The following is a 19,128-nucleotide window of genomic DNA, read 5'->3' as shown; positions in this document are numbered from 1 at the left end:
AAAATGTCAAATTTATTTTCTGAGAATATGAAAATGATTTTTCAAAAAAAAGTTCCTTCACAAATGCTTCTCCTCATTGGTGGAATGCACTCTCTACATGCTAAAAGGCCAAAAAGTGACCTCAAACTCCCGCTAATGTATATTAAGAAAACAATAAAGAAAGCAATATGAATATATTGCATTGTGTCAACTTGTATGACATGATTCTTCAAGTTAAGCTTGAAGAGCTCCTCAAATGGGTTTGGTAGCTATGGACCTTCTACTTGTATCCTTTGAATATGTAGCATTACCTCTAAATGCAAATGAGCCCAATATGTTTCTTTCTTTCATGTAAATTTGAAAGAGATTATAATCACCAAAATGAGGGCATTGGGGGTCTTTAAACTTTGTAAGACTCATAAGATGCAACAATATTTTTTTCTTGCAATGCACAATAATATACAAAAATAGGAAGCACTGAAGAAAAAAGCAACACACACACAACTTGCTTTAGAAATACAAATTACCTTCTCATAGAGATTTTTGAGCTTGCAAGACAATACAAATTGTCTCTTGTGATCTTGAGTGTGCTTGCATCATCTCCCACCTTAGGCCAAAAAAGAACTAGAAGAAATTATTCTCATTTCGAGGGGATTGGAAATGCATAGGTAGTTGTAATACCTATCTTTAGGGAATTTCTCTTCCACTCTTATAGCCTTATCTGAATGTTTCTTCCTCTCTACCTCGTCTAGACCAAGAGCCTCAACTTTTGTCCTATATACTCATCTCAATCTTAGCCTACTTCCTCATATCTAGACTCAATCTATCTAGAATGGATTCTTTGATTGCAGCATCAAACTTTGGAACATATACACCTAATTTGCAATATTTGGAGTAACATACACCTTTGGAATACTATTGGAAACAAACATAATCATAACACATTACAATGAGGAGCATAGTTGAAGGAAGAAGGCTTACACATTGGTGGTGTCTAGTGCAAGTAGTAGCTTTGCTTGTTTGTCTTTGGCACCTTAATGAATTGACACCACACACAAATATGGTATTGAGCATTATCAAAGTACTCTATAATTGAAAACCAACTAACACAAAATGGGATACAAACATTCAACACTTGCATGTATAATGGACAAAGTATAAATGATTATTTACTTTCTTTGATGCATCTCCACCATATTTTTAGCATGCGATTGCCATCCCAAACCAATAACTTCTTTCCCTTAAGGTATTGTCACTCTCTCCCAAGAGCCCTCTCAAACTTGTTTCTTTGATGCAAAATCTAACCTTGCTCATCTAGATCACTAGCTATCATAAGCATGCTCTTCCCTCTAAGACCTACAACTGACACAAGGTAGTGTTCCGTAGTCTTAAGATAACCAATGGAATCAAAGGAATCAACCACTAATTCATATGTGAAGTAACCAATCTATAACGAAGCATAGTAGGGGGCATCATCCTCTTCTTGACATAAAATTGGCTCATCACATCCTTCATCAAGGCTAGAGAGATTTCTTGTGTAGGTGCCTTTAGTGCTTTTCTTTTCCATCCTTATCCTTCCCTTGACCATCATCATTACTCACCTCTTCATTATCATCCAAACCCTCATGGTGCACATTAGTCTATGTAAACACAAATGCTAACATAAAGTAATAAAAACAATAGCATTAAAGTAATCATGTATAAAATGATAAATAACAATGAATAACAATAAACAACAATGATGATAAATGAAATGGATATATATGTGATTACGTGTGTGCTCAGCAACCTCATCAATGATATCAAAGTCCCCATCTACTTGTGTTTCCTCATTAATGAAGACATCTTTTTGGACCACATCCTTTATTTGTTGGAGGATTGTCCAAAGGTCTTACACACATGATGATACTTCATGGTCTATGATCTACCTAGAAACACCCGTAACGTAGCTTCATGCTTACTTTATAGCTACTATGGAGTGAGACTGTTTTCTTTCTCTTGATAAGCACTTTTGTTGGTGCCATAATATGCAACCTAAGCATAAAGCCAAAAAAAAAACACAATGACCTTATTTATTACTTAACATTGTTAAAATCCTCTTTTGGTCTAGTCACAAAGTGTGCATACCCACACAAATATTTTCAATCTTATGCATGTGTAGGCATGTGGGCACATAGACACACAAATATATGCAAGATACACCTTCCTCATGGATACACATGAAAAATTACACATTTAAGTTGTCAAAAGTCCCTGAATCTCCACACACACATGCATTATGAACCAAAATGTTTACATAGCCCCTCACTTAAATACATGTTACATCTTCATGAGAGCTATATAGTACATAAGTGAGTGATACTCCTTGGCAAATGATAATGAATTGTCTGCAGGAAGAATACCTATCATCTTCACTTGACATACATGCAATATATTTTGACTGGTTGGACATGTATCAACTCCTGCATAGAGTGGCAACTAAATGAGATGTTTTGGGGCTGTTTTGAGGTTTGAATACTCTTGTATTAACATAGAAAATACTGTTGATTATAGTAGTGGGATGATTGTATTTGGTACTGCTACTTGCATATAGTACAAACATTGATACTTGTATGGATATAGTTTGTTCCTGGGATGTTTTTCCACTACCATAGAATGTTTTGAATTTATTTGAGCTTGGTTTATGCTCTGTTAACTATGTTTTTTGATTGTTGAAATACAATTTACAACAAGTAGGTTGTCATGAAAACTGTCTTGAATTACAGAAGATTGTCCTAAATAGCAGGAAATTGGTCTTGAACTGTAAGAAAAGGAGTGAGATAAATGCACAACGGTCACCTTGGCATATCACGAGTGGAGCTCGATATCTCAACACTCCCCCTCGAGCTCAATCCCAATTCCTGCACACCAAGCAAGTCTCTGAACTTGCGCAGCTTCTCTGTGCCCAATGCCTTCGTGAATATGTCAGCTACTTGATCCTCTCTGCTAACATAAACTAGATCAATAAGACCGAGTAAAACCCTCTCCCGCACATAGCGATAATGCACCTCAATGTACTTTGTTCTAACATGATAGACTGGGTTATTTGCCAAGTGTATACTGCTCATGTTGTCACAATAAATGACAACTGGCCCATCTGTAGGCTGATGCATATCATAAAGTAGCTTATGCAACTAAGCTACCTCACATGCAACCATTGCTGCACCCCTGTACTTAGCCTCTGTGCTTAATAGGTTAACTGAGGCTGTTTCTTGCTGCTCCAAGTGACTGTAACACTCCCAAAAGAGTACACATATCCACTGGTAGATCGTCTATCAGAAATACTACTAGCCCAATCAGCATTAGTGTATCCATGCAACTGTATCCGAACCCCAATCTCATAAAATAGTCCATACCCCAATGTGGACTTCACATACCTGAGTATGCATCTAGCCGCATCCAAATGCAGTTTCCTTGGAGCCTGCATAAACTGACTTACCAATCCAATAACATAGCTCAAATGTGGCCTGGTAATAGTCATATAAATCAAACTTGCTACTATGTGTCTGTACATTGTAGGGTATTCCAGAAGCTCACCTGCATCTACGCTTAGCTTCACATTCTACTCCAAGGGAACTGTATATAGTAGGGTATTCCAGAAGCTCACCTGCATCTGTGCTCAGCTTCAGATTCTACTCCAAGGGAACTGAAATAGGCTTACAACCTGTCATCCCATATTTGGATAGCATGTCCAATCCATACTGCCTCTGCAAGAGCCGTATCCCACTTGGTGATCTAATCACCTCAATGCCCAAGAAATAACGCAGCTCTCCCAAATCCTTCATCTCAAACTTCTGCTTCAATAGCATTTTCACATGAAGGATATCTTCATCACTATCACCTGTGATAATCAAATCATCAACATAAATGACAAGTAACATAATACCTTTCTCTGTTTTTCTCACATAAAGTGAGAAATCTGCCTTGGAAATCTGAAAGCCAATAGTGACAAGATACTGTCCTATCTTGTCAGACCATGCTCTATGTGCTTGCTTCAAGCCATACAAGGCTTTCTTCAACTTGCAAACAAACTCAGGATGAACATCATGCACATAACCTGCTGGCTGCTCCATATATACCTCTTCTTGCAAATCACCATGCAAGAAGGCATTCTTTACATCCATCTGATGTAAAGACCATTCCTTTGATGCAGCCATAGGAATGACTGCTCTTACGGTTGCCATCCTTGCAACCAGATTGAATGTTTCTTCATAATCAATGCCATATGTTTGTGCATACCCCTTGACTACTAATCTTGCCTTGTGTCTGTTCACAGAATCATCTGCATTGTGCTTCACCTTATAAACCCACTTACAACCAATTGCATTCTTATCTTTTGGCAAAGGTACCAATTCCCATGTAGCATTTGCTTCCAGGGCATCCATTTCTTTATCCAAGGATTTCTCCCATTTTTCTTTTCCCATGGCTTGCTCAAAAGAAGTGGATTCTGGTTCCTGTATCACTTTGACTATATATGCATAGTGAATGGCTGTAAATCCATCATATTTCAGCCTATCCACAGGATAGCTAGCTCTGGTAGACCTACGCAAAGTAGGCTCACTTCCAGGTGCTCTCAAAACATCCCTGGTCTTCCTTACTCGAGGTGTAACAATAGAAAGAATACCCATCCATCAATGCTCTGTTCTGAGCCACTGGATTCACCATCCACATAAGAATGACCTGCATTCACATCAAACATGGGCTGATCTACCTTCTCTTTTTCTTTTCATGATACCTGCATACCAGTATCTACATTGCTTTGAGACGATTCTCATGATCTCAATCTGCCTGTCCATGGCGAAGAATGTGAACCACTGCTAGAGGATACTCCAGGTCCACTAAGATCTTGTGACTGCTGCTGTGAATTCTGTGTAGTATTACCATTTTGTGCATATACATTATCAATCACATTTACTGGTTTATACCAACTACTCATCTCATCAAAAACAACATCTTTGCTCATTGTAAACTTACGAGTAGAAGGGTTATAGCATCTATACCCTTTCTGCTCAGAGAGTAACCAATAAAGATGCACTTCTGAGATTTTGGATCCAACTTGGATCTCAACTCATCTGGCACATGAACATAGGCAATGCAACAAAAAATTTTCAAATGAGAAATATCTGGTTTCCTACCAGTATACCTCTCCTCTGGAGTCATGCCATGTATTGCTGCAGTGGGAGTCCTATTCATTATGTAGACTGCTATAGCAACTGCCTCAGCCCAGTAAAAATCTGGTAGGTCTTTTTCATTGAACATGGCACGAGATACCTCTCCAATATGCCTGTTTTTTCTTTCTGAAATTCCATTTTGCTGTGGGGTATGACTACATGAATATTGCTGCTTTATGCCATCCTCCTGTAAGAACCTTGTAAACTCATTTGAGAGGTACTCTCCCCTTCCATCTGACCTTAGGCATTTTATTTGCAGGCCTATTTCTTTTTCAACCATAGCTTTAAGAGTTTTGAAATGCCCAAAAACTTCACTTTTATTTTTCATAAAATACACCCAAACTTTTCTGCTATAGTCATCAATAAAAGTGACAAAATAATGACAGCCTCCAATAGATACAGCTTTAGTAGTCCATACATCAGAGTGGATTAATTCCAATGGCTTCTTACTCTCTTGAACATGTCTAGGAAATGGTTTCCTTGCCTGTTTTCCAAATTGACAGGCTTCACATACCTTATGCAGATCTACAACCTTGAATTTAGGAAATCCTGCAACAATATTTTGGGCCTGCATTGATTTAAGTCGCTGTACATTAATATGACCAATGCGTTTATGCCAGATATCAATATCTTCAACTACATCGGTCCCATGTGCAAACATTGCTACACTCAATTCAGGCATGTCTGCATCCAACGTAAACATTCTGCCCTTCTTCTTTCCTTTCACTATCAAGCGACCTTTATTTTTCATATCCTCAACAAAGCATCCATGAGGATTAAATTTGACCTGCAAGCCCTGCTCAACCATTTGACCAACAGAAACCAGATTCTTGGTGATATTCGAGACATGAAATACATCTGACAGGTATTTCTTTTTCCCATCCTGCATAGACAAAGGAAAATTTCCAATCTGCACAATAGGATGTGCAGTATCATCACCACTCTCCACAAACCCTAGTTTTTCCATTTTCCTTGCATCTTGCATCCATTCTGCATGACCTGTCATGTGGTTTGATGCACCTGAGTCAACATACCACACTTCGTTGCTTTCTTTTGCACTTGTCACAGAATTGTTCATGTGCTGCACCATAAACAAATGCTCATTTCTGTCATCACCATGTCTACTAGAAGATGCATAATTCCCTTGTTACAATTTTCCATTCATGATGTCATTCTACTTTTTATAGCAGTCTTTAGCCATATGACCCATTTTACCACAGTAGCAGTATTCAACATTGCTGTTTGCATTTTGGCCTCTTTGCCATCCACCACGACCTTTCTGGCTCCCTCTGCCTCTAGAGTTACCACATCCTCCTCCATAGGACTGGTTTTCTTGAGTTTGTTGCATATTCTGATTTCTACCTCGGCCTCCTCTACCTCTGCCTCTACCTCTTCCAGCATTTGAGTAGAAGACAGTTTCTTTTGAAGTTCCTCCTGAAGAAGATGCATCACCATTTCTCTCCTCCTCAGAAATTAGAAGAGCAATCAACTCCTCAAAATCAAGAAATCTTTCACGGATGGAAATGGATGTTCGGAACTGTGCATAATCCTTTCCTAGACCATTCAAGGTCACGGAAACTAAATCATCATCTTCCACTGGCGACCCAATGGAAGCAAGTGCATCTGCAATCTTCTTGACCTTCATGTGGTAGTCATGGATGCTCATACTTTCTCTTTGCACATTGTGCAACTCTTGCTTGAGCTGCATTTTCCAGGCTTGCGTATTTGTGCTATACATTTTTTACAAAGTATCCCATGCCTCCTTTGGCGTACTTGCATCCTGAATATGCACAATCATAGAGTTTGAAATACCGATAGATAGCCAGTACATAACTTTTCTGGCTCTCTCATGCCATCAATTAAATGCCTGCATTTTCTATTGATTGGGAACATCAGGAAGAACAGGTTCTTCTTCATTTCCTGCAACAAATTCCCAATATCCTTTTCCCATAAGGAAATTCGTCATTCTAAACTTCCATGCTTGGAAGTTGTTATTGTCAAGCTTTTCAGTGACAATCTGTGAAAGAGAATCAGATGCCATTACAGAACACTGCAAAAAATTCTGTCACTGTAAAAAACACAGCTTCAGCCTCACAAGGGCAAATCTGCAAAACTGAGAAAGTGGTATTTGACCACACAGTCACTTCCTAGTGACGATTTTGCATCAACACGCAACAAGGATGATTCTGTAACTCCCAATGTCTCTGCGCACAAGCATACGATGCAATTTCTACGGTAACTTTTCACCGACCTGTAGAATAGTGGTCGCACAGCAAAAAATAGGGCCTTTTCCTGAGTGCACTGCGAAGGGCATCTCAATCTGAAACAATGCACTCTTGCACTTTCCGACTGTGCTACCTGCAGAGACTTGCTCCCAAAACAGAAAAATGAAAGCAACACTGGTCCTCTTACCACAACACCGCAAACTTGGTTTGCTTTCTTGAGCTCCTTGCCATGAACAAGGCTCTGATACCATGTCAAGATTGTGGGAGAGATGGAAGGAGTCTCACTTGTAGCTTTCTTGCTTGCACAATGGGGTAATACACACACAAGTGGAGGCTGAAAACAGTTTTCCTCTTCTTAGTTGTGTAAGCCAAAAAGAACTCTCATATAAAGAAATAGAAGAACCCTATATATGGGTCTCAAACCAAACTCAACTAACTAAGGTGGCATACTAACTGAGCCACAAACTAGAGTAGATAAGGATAGCTGTCATCTAGCTATTATTCATGGGCGGTGTACCAACCGCATCTACAACTAACAAGTCGGTGACATAAATGCACAACGGTCACCCTGGAATATCACGAGTGGTGCTCGATATCTCAATAGGGCCTCCATAAATGGACTAAAAATGTTTGCAATTCATTGAGAAACCCATACAAAAATCTAGAATGCCATACATTCACCCTTTGCCTATATATTTTTGCAAGTACCAATTGCCATTGTCAATCTCACAACAACTCGGATAAGGGGAGTGTGGATGGACAAAAAGGAGGATGTACTTGCACTTTCAAATGATTATTGGGATCTGAGACTTGAGGAGTGTGCAAAGTTCCTCCTCAAGTTGGGTTGTGCACCCCTTTAGGGTTGCTAGTAGCAAGGGTGGGTCATCTCACTCTTATCTTGCCACCTCACCTATTTTCAGCCTATTTCCTAAGTCGGAATAGACATGGTAGTAGCATACTATTTCAATCAAACAATATGCAATCCAAGTTTGATAGATTTATCTTCTTATCTTTAGATGGTATGCAATAGCAATAGGGAAAATGGATTGAGAAAGGGATTGCCTCAATAGCTTAGTAACTCATTGGCTACTAACTTGCCCATTTTACAAATTTTCATAGATTTACTAAAAGGAAGCACACAAAAAAAAGGTTTGCAGGTTAGGATATAATTTTTCATTCAAGGAAGAAGATTATCCCACAATCATTAACCATTGATGTATGTAGTGAATTATTGAAAGGGGCTGGTGCTTTCAATTGATCCATTTCATACGAAGAGAATGATTAAGTAAAGAATAGGGCTAAATGCTTAAATTCTCTCAAACAATTGGCATAGGTCAATAAATGGAGAAAAAGAGAGATTTGGATTCATGAGACATACCTCTTTCATGCTTGGAGCAAGTGGATTGAGCTTCCTCAATCAAGGGGCCGGAATCCTCCACCTAGTTAACCCATGGGAGAGAAATGCCTTCAATGTTGTACTCTTCAAGCAAGAGACTCATGCACTAATATAGGGGACTCTCTTGATCTTTACTCAGCTTCCACTTCAAGCTTGAAAGCTTAGATGAAGCTTTCATGGTTTCCCATGGGTAATCCTTCAACCTTGAGCTTGATCTACAATCTCAAGAAAATGTGACCAAGAATGGTTGTAGGTAGGTCCTTGGGGTAAAAATTAGAGGTCTCTAGAAGCCTCATAAGCTTGAGGCTGAGTGGCTATGGCTGCACTTTATGATCCACAACAAGGTTTACTTTAAGAGATAAAGAATGCCAAGAGGGGGAAAGAAAGGGATCAATGTTGGTCAAGAAGATGCCATCTATTTATGGAATGGAGGCTGAAACCAATGTCAAGTGGAAAAGCAAAGCTAAGGAGAAGTAAACTAGCAGCATGAATTGCATAAAAAAATATGTTGAGTTGGTTGCTCACTCCTCTTAGTCCAAATCAAGCAAATGTGTGCTCCATGGGTTGGCCTTGTTCTAGGGAATATTTTGGAGTAGGTCTAGAGATTAAAGATGGAGGATTCTTGTAGTAGGAAGAGAGATTGAATGGTAATCCACCATGGAAGCTTACAAGAAAAAGAGAGAGAAGCTTTTAACAAAAAAGTAAATGTGGTTTCTCATTTCTCTACCTTTTGTGGTTGCCACCTTTACCAAGAACCCCTAAAAATTTGCATGAAACTTAATGATGACCTGCTAAGATATCCACATTATCTCCAAATATGTCCAAAGCTTCAACCATAGCTCCTGTGCATCTTCTAAGGAAGCTGCAAGCTAACTGTAATCCTCCTTATTGTACCAGTACTTGGTGTCTTCTTGAGTAACTAGGTTGTCTTATTTTGAAAAGAGAGATAGATTAAAGAAAAATAAAGGGAGAAAGGACCAAAGCATTATGCTATGATACCAACTATAATGGAGAGTATTGAGAAGGGAGAAGAGAGGAGAGAGAAGACTTCAAAAAGAGAGTGAAGAGAGAGGAAATGAGAGAGAAAGACTAGGAAAAGAGAGAAAAATATATGAAGAGAGAGAAAGAAGGAGAGGAAGCCATGTAAGTTTGAAGGTGAAGAGACTAGTTGATTATAAATTTCTAAATGCCCTAACTGAGACCCTTTATACTTTAACCCCATCAGTGTGGCTAGGTATTTTCTTATGATTCATGTGTGATCCCACTCTTTACACAAGGTATTTCAGATGATTTTTTAAAAAGAAAAATGCTACTTTTTTATTAGCTTAATAGATAAGTAACTTTAATATTTTCACTTCTTGACAAATGAAGCTTTTTTTAAACTATATAGATTGAAATTGAATACGTTGACAAATTTTTTGGAAGAACCAATGGTGCGCAGATCGGTCGCAGTATGCTCACGTAGTGAATCCCGGAAGGTCCCCAAGAACAATGAACTCTACCTTTTTACACAAAAAACAATGTAAAAGCATGAATGACAAGAAGCAAGAGACCAATTGGGTTCAATCTCCCCCCATGCCTTGTGTGAGCGCTTCACAAAGCATGTATTTTATGTATATTTCCATCTTCATGCTCAATAATAGCCCAATTTACAAAAATATGACAAGCTTTTAGCTTTTGAGTTTGCCTTTTACGAAAATAGGAAATAAAGCTAATGGACAGTGCCCATAGAGTCTGGCACGCCCAATCTCAATGTCCAAATAGAAATAACATATCCGTGCGCATAGGCGCATACAAAATAATAATAAATAATCGATGCCTCAATAGACATAACAAAATATAGGCGTGGCGCCTATCAAAATATAATCCATAGGTCGAATACTCGCTAGACTTCAATGCTTTCCTCTGCCACTGCTGCTATCTCTACACATCAACTAAAGCATTCACAATCGTTAGTAAAATAATACAATTAAACCGACAAAAGTGAATACCTAGCAGTCTTCAGCTACATAAATAAATCAACTAGTTAGAAATAAATCCTAACCTTAATTTATTACGAGTGCGCACTCTAAACTCATAAACGTTTATTAATTTAATATGCATTTTGCGGAATCACCCGCTATGGAATCACCCATGTACACACTAAATTAATGAAACGCCCGAAAAGGATAGGCGTCCCCATCAACTTCTCGCACAAAGAATCCACTTTGTGTATGAGCCCCGGTCATCAAAGTTTACGGAATCCACCGTAAAACCTCACGGAATCCATCGTGGAATATGCCTCCTGGCATCATACCCCCGGGGTGGGATAGCAATTGACCTCAATTGCTATTAGCTCAATGTGGAGCTAACAGAGTGGGGAAAGCATTTAAGTCTCTAGCGTGCATCCATTGTTCTTCCTCTACAGGATGATTCTTAAATTTTACTAGATATCTAGAATACCTTCGGCCAGTTCTAGTGGTCATATAGTCAGTGTCTATGATGGCTTCTGGTTCAAGTATTTCAGTCTCTTCCTCTAATAAAGGTGGGTTTTCATAAACAGGGTGGACAGGTAATTGGCCTCTAAATGGTCTCAATAAGCTAATGTGAAATGTATTGTGAATTTTCCAATGAGATGGTAATTCTAACTTGAATGCATTATCATTAATTTTATGAATGATTCTAAATGGTCCATAGAATCTATGAGCTAATTTGACAACTGGATGTCTATCTACACTTTGCAGTCTACGTTTTTCTATTCTCAGCCAAACATAATCATCAACTTTGAAATTCATGGCTTGTCTTTTCTTGTTGGCTTGTTTGGTATATGATTGTTGGGCTTTAGCAATCATATCCTTAACCTCATCAAAAATACTGTTATGCATACTAGCAATATCATCAGCACTCTGAATTCTATTAGACAAAGATGCAACAGGTGTAGATAATCTATATCCATAAATGACTTCAAACGGTGCCTTCTTTGTAGATGTGTGCGGTGTATTGTTATATGCAAACTGTAATAAATGCAAATGAGTGTCCCATGTCTGAGGTTTAGAGATAGTATATGCACGTAAAAGATCTAGAATGGTGCTATTTGTGGCTTCTGTTTCTCCATTTGTTTCTGGATGAAATGCAGATGAGAAATCAATCTTTGTGCCTAGATTAGCAAACAGGGTAATCCAAAAATTGTTACAAAATCTAGAATCACGATCTGAAATGATAACTTTGGGCAATCCATGGTTAGTAAAAACAGTTTTCAAAAACAATTGTGCTGCTTGTGATGCTGTTAAAGTTTTCTTACATGGAATGAAATATGCTTGCTTACTAAATCTATCTACAACTGTCCAAATCATGTCATGGTTAGATTTAGTATTTGGTAAACCAGTAATGAAATCCATAGAAATTTGTTCCCAAGGTTTAGATGGAATAGACAAAGGCATGAGTAATCCATACTGTTTACCATGATGTCTCTTAATTCTTTGACAAATCAAACATTCAGAAACAAAATTAGATACATCTACATGCATATGTGGCCAATAAAAATCTTCAGTTAACATACGTAATGTAGATATGATACCTCTATGATCTTGATATGGGGGACAATGAATTTCATTCAAAACAAAAGATCGGAATGGAATAGTAACACACAGTCTCTTTTCATAAAACATAAATCCATCATTATATGACAATGAATCAATAGGAATGAAATTATTTTGAAGTAATTTATTCCAATCAGAATGAAAAGTAATATCAAAATATGTATCTTTCATAGCAATCAAAGACTCAAAAGATATGACAGAAATATTATGAATTGCAGGTCTTCTACTCAATGCATCAGCAACTACATTTTCTTTTCCAAGTTGGTATTGAATGATAGGATGAAAACTTTGAATAAAGGAAGCCCATTTGATATGATGGTCAGAGATTTGGGGTTGGCTAAGTAAATGTCTAATGCTTTGCTGGTCGATCTTTATCATGAATTCTGAACCCATTAAGTAGTGTTTCCACTGTCTTAATGCTTGTACAACTGCTAATAGTTCTTTGTCATAAGTGGAGTATTTCAGCTCAGAGGGTTTCAGCTTACAACTAGAATATGCTATTGGATGATTGTCTTGCATTAGTACGGCTCCTATTCCTGATCCGCTAGCATCAGTCATCACAACTAGGAAGAATGGTCTATTAAAGTCAGGCAACTGTAAAACAGGGGCATTGGTTAATGCATGTTTCAGTAAGTCAAAGGATTTCTGCTGATTTTCGGTCCATTGATAAACAATTCCTTTCTTGAGAAGTTTGGTTAATGGTAAAGCAAGTAATGAAAAATTACGTACAAACTTCCTATAGAAACTAGCAAGACCAAGGAATGAGCGTAACTCATGCACGTTTTTAGGAACAGGCCAATTCAATATTGCATCAATTTTCTTAGGATCAACTTTAATTCCTTCAGATGATACAATATGACCTAAATACTCAATTTCTGTCTTAAAGAATTCACTCTTTTCAAGGTTTGCAAACAATTGATTTTCTTTCAATAATTGAAAAACTAATGACAAATGCTCATAATGCTCTTTCTCATTTTGACTAAACACCAAAATATCATCAAAGAAAACAATCACACAATACTGATATTTCAGAAAGATACGGTTCATCATTCTACTAAAGGTGGCAGGTGCATTAGTCAATCCGAATGGCATGACTAAGAATTCGTAATGGCCAAACTGTGTTCTGAATGCAGTCTTAAATATGTCAGATTTATCTAGCCTCACCTGATGATATCCAGACTTAAGGTCAATTTTACTAAATATAGAAGATCCTTGCAGTTTGTCCATAAGGTCATCAACTCTAGGTATAGGATACCTATTCTTTATAGTGATCTTATTTAAAGCTCGATAGTCAATACACATACGATAGGTATTATTCTTTTTCTTGACTAAAAGTACAGGTGCACCGAATGGAGAACTGCTAGGTCAAATTAAACCTCTATTTAGTAATTCCTCAACTTGACTCTGGATTTCTTTTTGCTCTATCTGATTGTGCCTATATGGTGCTTTGCAAGGTGGTTGTGTGCCAGGGATCAAATCAATCTTATGGTCTTCTGGATGTGAAGGAGGTAAACCTGGTGGTAGGTCTTCTGCAAAACAGTCCTTAAAATATGCAAGAAATTCCTTATGCCTAGGGTGCATATGATTTTCCTTTGCGTGCAATTCATTCACCCAAATGAGATATGATTTAGTACTCTTGCGTAATGCACGTTTTGCTTGAGTATGCGAAAGCAATGGAAAAACATTAGATGCATGCATACCATATAATGTAATAGATTTTCCTTGAAAATTAATATTCATTGTGTGTGTGGAATAATCTATATCTGGATTATGTTGGTGTTGCCAAGGCATTCCTAAAATAATGTCACTCGACTGTAATGGAACAACTAAGAAATTTCTTCTTTCAATGTATGAACCAATTTGAATCTCTAAATCTTGCACTTCTTGTGTACCATTATACCTAGTGCCTAAAAATGCAGCTTTTATGTGATAATGCGTAGGTACAGTCTGTAATTTCAATTCCTTTACCAATTTTACTGAAATAAAGTCATGAGTACTGCCGTCATCATGCAAGATAGTCTTTTCCTTTCCATGCACCAAACATTTCATAGTCAATAATGAATGTAGAGTAGGCATACCTGGTAAAGTGTCAGAAATAGTAGTAGTGTCGTCCTCATCTTCAGTGAAATCAGGCATATCCTCATGCTCGTCTTCGTCCATGGCTCCAAGATAATTGATATGTGCTGGTGGCTTCTTTGAATGACAATTTGCTGCGAGATGTCCAGGCTGGTGACATTTATAGCATACTATTGGCTTGGCTTTGGTTACATTATTTGAAATGGCTGGAAGTCTAGGTACATTTGGATTTGCTTGTGGAATAGGCTTAGGATTTGGATTGACATTGGATGGTAATGCAGGTGGTTTAGCCCAATTCTTGCGGAAAGATGGTGAAGAGAAACGACCTGGATTAAACCTTCTAAAATTGGAATTGAATTGTTTAGATCCATAATTATCATTGGCTTGGAATTGATGTGGTCGTTTGTCTCTACCGCGTAACTTATCTTCAATGTCGTGAGCTAGTGAGATGGCGTCTTCAAGGGTAGCAGGCTTGAACATGTTCACTTCAGCGTAGTAATGCCCAAGAAGTCCAGACATATACTTCCGCTTATGTGTCGTCTCTGGTACATCTTCAAGCATGCGTAGCTGTAGGAGTGCATTCCAAAAACGCTCTGTATACTGTGGTATAGGCTCACGATCCCGTTGTTGAAGTAGATCCCATTGCTTGATAGCCTTCTCATGAAATTGTGGTGGAAGGAAATTCTGCATGAACTTCTTCTTGAAATCTTCCCAAGTAGCAGGACATTCTATGCTCTTGCGTACTACAGTCCACCAAAGTGATGCTCTGTCTACCAAATGATTATTAGCACACTTGATTTTATCTTTTTCTGGATAGGTTTCCTTATGGAAATAGTCATCAAACCGACTAATGAATGATAAAACAGTCTTTCCTTCTCGTATGCCATTGAAAGTGCGGAATTTGAAAATTCGTTTACTTATCTTTGATTCCTTGAGAATAGTTTGAGCTTCAAGAGTGGCGTCAATGGTACGTCGAATCAAATCTTCAGCTTGAGGTTCTTCTTTGTCGGTAGACGCTCTTTGTAATTTTGTCAATTGCGCTTGCAATGCTTGCCTAGCCCTTCGTTCTTCTTCCAATTGCAGCATGATTAGATCCAGCTTTTGTTCCATGGTAGGCTCAGGTAGGTTGTCTTCAGCCATAGGATCATCCATATGTGGTTCCGTCATCCTGTAAAACTCAAAAGACCTTTCTCACTCAAAATCAAGTTAGCGGGATGAGCGTAGCTCAAATTCGGGGTTACAAGGCTATGTGTTTTTGGGTATTTCTTTCTCAATTTTCAGAAAATCTGCAATATTTCCTTCTTCGTATGCTGAAAATACTTCAGCGGACCTGCGTATGGGTAGAATACTTTGCCACGAACAACTTTACAGTTCAGAGTTTCTGCGCAGGAACAACCCTTCTAGGAGTTTTGAGCACTAGTGAGTTCTGACTCCAGTTGACTAGTCTGACTTGCAGAGTTGCAGACTTAGCCGACTTGCAGAGTTGCAGACTTAACCGACTTAGTGAACTTGCAGGACTTGATTACAGTCGACTTGCAGAACTTGACTTCGGAAGTGCAGGACCTGAAGTTGCTGACTTGCAGAGTGGAGATTTGTCTTGTCTGACTTAAGTAATGTAACTTAGCTTTAATGGATTAAGCTATGAGCTTAATCGTCTGATTTTCGTGGGGGGGGGGGGAGGGGGGGGGGGCGTTTTTCTGAAACGGCGAAAAATGCAGCCAGATCTTGAGATACCACGATGACGATTTGGTGGAGAGAAGCCTTGTTAAGCTTCTAATCAAGTTGATTAAGTATTAACTTGAAGCTTTGAAGCTTAATGAAGGAAAAAGTTACTCTTTTTGTCTGTTATCCACGATTTTGGTGAAGGAGATGAATGCGTGGTCCTCCACCTGTACAGCCTGGTCCTTTGCGATCTGAGAGTAGAAACAGGGGTTCTTGATCGCCAGAAGTCTGCCTGTATCGACGGTTCGCGACGAGATTGACCGTAGAGCCCGATCGTTCCAGGAGCTCCGCCTTCGCACGAGATGGGTAGCGATTGGAAGCTCTTGATCTCAGCTTTGCTCTGATACCACTGGTACACAGATCGGTCACAGTATGCTCACGTAGTGAATCCCGGAAGGTCCCCAAGAACAATGAACTCTACCTTTTTGCACAAAAAACAATGTAAAAGCATGAACGACAAGAAGCAAGAGACCAATTGGGTTCAATCTCCCCCCATGCCTTGTGTGAGCGCTTCACAAAGCATGTATTTTATGTATATTTCCATCTTCATGCTCAATAATAGCCCAATTTACAAAAATATGACAAGCTTTTAGCTTTTGAGTTTGCCTTTTACAAAAATAGGAAATAAAGCTAATGGACGGTGCCCATAGAGTCTGGCACGCCCAATCTCAATGTCCAAATAGAAATAACATATCCGTGCGCATAGGCGCATACAAAATAATAATAAATAATCGATGCCTCAATAGACATAACAAAATATAGGCGTGGCGCCTATCAAAATATAATCCATAGGTCGAATACTCGCTAGACTTCAATGCTTTCCTCCGCCACTGCTGCTATCTCTACACATGAACTGAAGCATTCACAATCGTTAGTAAAATAATACAATTAAACCGACAAAAGTGAATACTTAGCAGTCTTCAGCTACATAAATAAATCAACTGGTTAGAAATAAATCCTAACCTTAATTTATTACGAGTGCGCACTCCAAACTCATAAACGTTTATTAATTTAATATACATTTTGTGGAATCACCCGCTATGGAATCGCCCATGTACACACTAAATTAATGAAACGCCTGAAAAGGACAGGCGTCCCCATCAACTTCTCGCACAAAGAATCCACTTTGTGTATGAGCCCCGGTCATCAAAGTTTACGGAATCCACCGTAAAACCTCACGGAATCCACCGTGGCATGGAATCCACCGTGGAATATGCCTCCTGGCATCAACCAAGGTCTCTAGGACACCAAAGCTTAGGGTCTTTGCAACTATATTTAAAGCTTGAATAATCAAACTATTGCAATTCACCACAACAAATTGTTGAGCTCTCCAAGTTGACAAGCAATGGCCTTAAAAGATATTTCTAAAGTGATTGGATCTCAATCTTTCAATAAAGGAGTAAGAAGCCATAAGAGTTTTTGGCTACATAATTTCAGTAGATCCAAAGCAAGGTATTTTGGAGTTTTAATATCTACTTACTCTTCCATGTAGGAGATGCAAATGATTGGAAGCTCCTCCAAGGCTATAGAAAATAGGAGTTCTTGAAATGTAGATATCTTATTGAGTGGGATGAAACCAAAGACTCATCTGCAATAGAATCATATTGAAATGTATAAAAGAATCAAGGCTTCTTTGAAACCCATCTTTTGCCTTCTCTTTGCCTACTTTGTAGCCATTCTTAAAATCTTTTCTTTGCACAATAAGAGTTCAAATATCCCTATAGTCATTTGTATAGTCTTTGCCAAAAATGATATATTAATGAAGTGGTTATATCTTTAAGCTTAAGTTTGTGCCAAATTTTTCTATAAAACAATTCAAAGATCTTTAACAAGCTATTTTCTTTGAATCTTTCATCTCCATGTCTTGTGTATCTGAACTATTTTGTTCTTGCTTGATAATGTGACTTTTCGTGTCGAGTTGATCAAATAGATAAACTTCCATTTTGTTTGATAAAATATGGGGCATGGTTGTATAAAACATGTTTCATAATTAACCTACAAATAAATTTAATTGAAAGTATCATTTGAGTTAGTAGACAATAAAGATGCATAAGAATGCAAGTATCTTACTATATAGTGAGTAAACTATTGATTACCCCAAGCTTCTAACTTTGTCTTTTTGAAAAGGTTTTAATTGGTATGTGAAGTCTTTGATACCACCATGTTTTCAATCAAATTTACAATAATAACAAAATATTTTGTATAGTGCTCCCCAAACTTTGGCTTTTCTATTTTGAGCATATCCATTATTAGCATGATCCTTAATTGCATTGCGTAGAGATTTTTCTTCATTGTATTTGATGATTGAGCCACTTTTTCTAGAGTATCTTACTATATTTTCCATGAAAGCCCAAGAACCTTCTTGCCTTCACCCCACCAATAAATGATTTTTTGGAAACATAATACCCATCCTTGGACTTTTGAAGATTCAATTCAATGATAACATTACCTCCATATAAACCAATTGAAGATAAATTTTGTTTGATCTTAATTGTGCTATCCTTTCTAGCTAAGAAGAGCTTCAACTTACAAGCTATCCTAGAGGAAGTTACGTTTTAATTACTTGGGTTCAACTCTGTAACTAGAGATATATAGTAGAGGTAGGGATATCGTGTGTTGTCTCCCTTTGACACATTATACATATATTTCAGTGTCTTCAAATCCCAAACTATGTGTCATTCCACCTTATAGTTCCCAAATCCATTGATGGATAGCTCTTCTCTTATTTTTTATCTCTTAATCATATTAGATATTGCAATATAATGGAAAATCCAATATAGCATATCAAAATCCTCTATGTCTACTTCAAATCCTAGCCACCAAATATTGTATTCAAATTTAATACCAAATGACATTGAGTCACTACAAGGACTTGATGAAAGTGCTCTATTCATCAAGGTAATAGATACCCTTTCTAATTTTGTACACTTCAAAATCTCACT

The sequence above is a fragment of the Lygodium microphyllum genome, chromosome 29 (genome assembly GCF_053477565.2).
Source record: "Lygodium microphyllum isolate KBCC chromosome 29, Lygodium_microphyllum_v1.1.10, whole genome shotgun sequence".
Lineage (NCBI taxonomy): Eukaryota > Viridiplantae > Streptophyta > Polypodiopsida > Schizaeales > Lygodiaceae > Lygodium > Lygodium microphyllum.
This window is presented reverse-complemented; position numbering follows the sequence as displayed.